At 53.3% G+C, this 5,000-nt stretch overlaps 1 non-coding gene across 1 annotated transcript in view; it reads right to left on the bottom strand.

The window, feature by feature from the left end:
• LOC126431823 (small subunit ribosomal RNA) overlaps positions 1-1,530 on the bottom strand; it is a 1,909-nt gene extending 379 nt beyond the window's left edge. The window contains exon 1 of the ribosomal RNA XR_007577780.1: positions 1-1,530. This exon is cut by the window's left edge and continues 379 nt beyond it. This is a non-coding gene — a ribosomal RNA (small subunit ribosomal RNA).
• Between the last annotated feature and the right edge of the window lie 3,470 nt (positions 1,531-5,000).

Here is a 5,000-nt window from a genome sequence, read left to right as displayed (position 1 = left end):
ATTGCTCAATCTCGTGCGGCTAGAAGCCGCCTGTCCCTCTAAGAAGAAAAGTAATCGCTGACAGCACGAAGGATGTCACGCGACTAGTTAGCAGGCTAGAGTCTCGTTCGTTATCGGAATTAACCAGACAAATCGCTCCACCAACTAAGAACGGCCATGCACCACCACCCACCGAATCAAGAAAGAGCTATCAATCTGTCAATCCTTCCGGTGTCCGGGCCTGGTGAGGTTTCCCGTGTTGAGTCAAATTAAGCCGCAGGCTCCACTCCTGGTGGTGCCCTTCCGTCAATTCCTTTAAGTTTCAGCTTTGCAACCATACTTCCCCCGGAACCCAAAAGCTTTGGTTTCCCGGAGGCTGCCCGCCGAGTCATCGGAGGAACTGCGGCGGATCGCTGGCTGGCATCGTTTATGGTTAGAACTAGGGCGGTATCTGATCGCCTTCGAACCTCTAACTTTCGTTCTTGATTAATGAAAACATACTTGGCAAATGCTTTCGCTTCTGTTCGTCTTGCGACGATCCAAGAATTTCACCTCTAACGTCGCAATACGAATGCCCCCGCCTGTCCCTATTAATCATTACCTCGGGTTCCGAAAACCAACAAAATAGAACCGAGGTCCTATTCCATTATTCCATGCACACAGTATTCAGGCGGGCTTGCCTGCTTTAAGCACTCTAATTTGTTCAAAGTAAACGTGCCGGCCCACCGAGACACTCAATAAAGAGCACCCTGGTAGGATTTCAACGGGGTCCGCCTCGGGACGCACGAGCACGCACGAGGCGGTCGCACGCCTTCGGCTCGCCCCACCGGCAGGACGTCCCACGATACATGCCAGTTAAACACCGACGGGCGGTGAACCAACAGCGTGGGACACAAATCCAACTACGAGCTTTTTAACCGCAACAACTTTAATATACGCTATTGGAGCTGGAATTACCGCGGCTGCTGGCACCAGACTTGCCCTCCAATAGATACTCGTTAAAGGATTTAAAGTGTACTCATTCCGATTACGGGGCCTCGGATGAGTCCCGTATCGTTATTTTTCGTCACTACCTCCCCGTGCCGGGAGTGGGTAATTTGCGCGCCTGCTGCCTTCCTTGGATGTGGTAGCCGTTTCTCAGGCTCCCTCTCCGGAATCGAACCCTGATTCCCCGTTACCCGTTACAACCATGGTAGGCGCAGAACCTACCATCGACAGTTGATAAGGCAGACATTTGAAAGATGCGTCGCCGGTACGAGGACCGTGCGATCAGCCCTAAGTTATTCAGAGTCACCAAGGCAAACGGACCGGACGAGCCGACCGATTGGTTTTGATCTAATAAAAGCGTCCCTTCCATCTCTGGTCGGGACTCTGTTTGCATGTATTAGCTCTAGAATTACCACAGTTATCCAAGTAACGTGGGTACGATCTAAGGAACCATAACTGATTTAATGAGCCATTCGCGGTTTCACCTTAATGCGGCTTGTACTGAGACATGCATGGCTTAATCTTTGAGACAAGCATATGACTACTGGCAGGATCAACCAGGGAGCTGCGTCAACTAGAGCTGAGCAGCCGGCCGCCCGGGAGTGTGTCCCGGGGGCCCGCGCGAACACGCAAGCGTCCGCTCAATTATTCTGCAAACAGGAGGAGGCTGAGCTCCCCTGCACAACACACCTCGAAACCCTCTCAGGTCCCGGCGGCGCGCAGCGCCGTCCTAAGTACTTGGTCGGGTTCGAGAGAGGCGCAATCGCCCGGAGTTAGGCGAGTAGACGCTTTAGGTGCGACCACCCGTGCTCCCAACTGAGCTTGCCGCTGCCGACAGAGGCCCGGGAGCGTGCTGTCGTGGCATTGCCGGCGGGAGACAACACGCGCCACCTACGGTGACCGGCAGCTCCAACGCCAGCGCCACAGAAGGACAAAAGCCCTACTTGGGTGCCGAAGCGAACTCTCCCAGCACAGCGCACGCGCCAACACGTCCGCACAGCTGCGATACAAACCACCTGCGAGAACCGCTGGGGCGACCGAGCAGCAGACGGCGTCGCGGCGCCGAGCGCCGGGCGGCGGCGCATCCTCAGCGCACAAAGTCCTCAATCGGACCAGCACACTGCAGATGGCCACCGCGCTTCGCACCGGGCCCGCGAGGACCTACTTTGGCCGCAAGGCGCCGCGAGCAGGGGGCGCCGGCGCGCAGCTGCGCCGCCTGCCGCGTCCGTCGGCCGGCGCGCCTGCCACCGGCCGCCCCCACCAGCCGGCTGTAGCGCGTGCGCCCACGCACCGCGCTGCCAGCACGCCGGGCGGCCCCCCCTCACCGGCCGGGGACGGTCCCACCCAGCCACCGCCGCGTATCGCCTCACACCCAGATCCCCTTTCACGTTCGTGGGCATGGTGGGTCCCCTTTCACGTTCGTGGGCATGGTGGGTATCCCTGAAACAACCGGTTAATAGCTCGACCGATCGTCGCCAACACTGATTCACCTCTAGCGAGAACAACCGCACCACAACGGGTTACCGGTTGTTCATTTGCGTAACGTCACCAGCAAACGTACACGTCCATCGCCATTTGCAACGAGTATTGCATGCCTGTGTCAGGTGTCACAACACACTACGTCTGCCCACATAGACGCAACAACATGTGCACGCCTAGAGAACACGTGGAAGGTAGACCCCGTACGTATGCGGTGTCCATTGCGCGAACGACTGTCAGCCCGCCTCTGCAGCATGTCGCAGATGTGGAACGCGGTGCAACATGCTATCACGGTGTGTGAGAAGAGACGACTACGTCCGAATACACGCTCCACTACATCAACAGACTGCTCATGCTGATCGCCATCCAGGGCGTCCGTTCCTCCCACACGTCTGTATGGCGTACCACACTGCAATCCAGCTCTTATAGGGAGACGACACGTAGCTGCGTGCACAATATTTGGACTGTATGGTCCGCCGTTGCTAGGCGCTGTCGTCATACGGTCACATGGGCCACGATGTATCATTCAGTACATACGGAGCAATGTGCAGTACAGTTTGTGGGTTTTGCGTACATCGGCGGACAGGTGACAGGCCGTACCACAACGTAGGCTGAGTACGTCGGCATGCGAAGGGCATTGAACATGCAAACTTCTCACCGACCAGCTTGCGAAGGCAGGGGGGAAGGGGGGGGGGGCATGTACGTCCTGCTGCTATCCACACTACAGTGTATAGCAGGAGCATGTGGAAAGTCAGCAACACCTGCAAGGTGTTTAACATGACGCGATACACAGGGGACCGGGCAGTGCGAGTAGCGAACTATATTGCGAGGGTTGCGGTTAGGCAACACTACACTACTTTAACGGGTTGCATAACAATTACAGAGCAGGTTCAGCGACAACGTGCGTCAGGTTAAGGCGCAATATAGTTTAGGTTACGGCGCACTTTAGGTTAGGTTAAGGCACATTATAGGTTAGGTTAAGGCACAACATGGGTTACGTTAAGGCACAACATGGGTTACGTTAAGGCACAACATGGGTTAGGTTAAGGCACAACATGGGTTAGGTTAAGGCACAACATGGGTTAGGTTAAGGCACAACATGGGTTAGGTTAAGGCACAACATGGGTTAGGTTAAGGCACAACATGGGTTAGGTTAAGGCACAACATGGGTTAGGTTAAGGCACAACATGGGTTAGGTTAAGGCACAACATGGGTTAGGTTAAGGCACAACATGGGTTAGGTTAAGGCACAACATGGGTTAGGTTAAGGCACAACATGGGTTAGGTTAAGGCACAACATGGGTTAGGTTAAGGCACAACATGGGTTAGGTTAAGGCACAACATGGGTTAGGTTAAGGCACAACATGGGTTAGGTTAAGGCACAACATGGGTTAGGTTAAGGCACAACATGGGTTAGGTTAAGGCACAACATGGGTTAGGTTAAGGCACAACATGGGTTAGGTTAAGGCACAACATGGGTTAGGTTAAGGCACAACATGGGTTAGGTTAAGGCACAACATGGGTTAGGTTAAGGCACAACATGGGTTAGGTTAAGGCACAACATGGGTTAGGTTAAGGCACAACATGGGTTAGGTTAAGGCACAACATGGGTTAGGTTAAGGCACAACATGGGTTAGGTTAAGGCACAACATGGGTTAGGTTAAGGCACAACATGGGTTAGGTTAAGGCACAACATGGGTTAGGTTAAGGCACAACATGGGTTAGGTTAAGGCACAACATGGGTTAGGTTAAGGCACAACATGGGTTAGGTTAAGGCACAACATGGGTTAGGTTAAGGCACAACATGGGTTAGGTTAAGGCACAACATGGGTTAGGTTAAGGCACAACATGGGTTAGGTTAAGGCACAACATGGGTTAGGTTAAGGCACACCATGGGTTAGGTTAAGGCACACCATGGGTTAGGTTAAGGCACACCATGGGTTAGGTTAAGGCACACCATGGGTTAGGTTAAGGCACAACATGGGTTAGGTTAAGGCACAACATGGGTTAGGTTAAGGCACAACGTAGGTTAGGTTAAGGCACAACGTGGGTTAGGTTAAGGCACAACGTGGGTTAGGTTAAGGCACAACGTGGGTTAGGTTAAGGCACAACGTGGGTTAGGTTAAGGCACAACGTGGGTTAGGTTAAGGCACAACATGGGTTAGGTTAAGGCACACCATGGGTTAGGTTAAGGCACACCATGGGTTAGGTTAAGGCACAACATGGGTTAGGTTAAGGCACAACATGGGTTAGGTTAAGGCACAACATGGGTTAGGTTAAGGCACAACATGGGTTAGGTTAAGGCACAACATGGGTTAGGTTAAGGCACAACGTAGGTTAGGTTAAGGCACAACGTAGGTTAGGTTAAGGCACAACGTGGGTTAGGTTAAGGCACAACATGGGTTAGGTTAAGGCACAACATGGGTTAGGTTAAGGCACAACATGGGTTAGGTTAAGGCACAACATGGGTTAGGTTAAGGCACAACATGGGTTACGTTACGGCACAACATGGGTTACGTTACGGCACAACATGGGTTACGTTACGGCACAACATGG

The sequence above is a fragment of the Schistocerca serialis genome, unplaced genomic scaffold (genome assembly GCF_023864345.2).
Source record: "Schistocerca serialis cubense isolate TAMUIC-IGC-003099 unplaced genomic scaffold, iqSchSeri2.2 HiC_scaffold_1113, whole genome shotgun sequence".
NCBI lineage: Eukaryota > Metazoa > Arthropoda > Insecta > Orthoptera > Acrididae > Schistocerca > Schistocerca serialis.
Note: the sequence above shows the minus strand (reverse complement) of the source record. Positions and strands in the feature narration are given on the sequence as shown.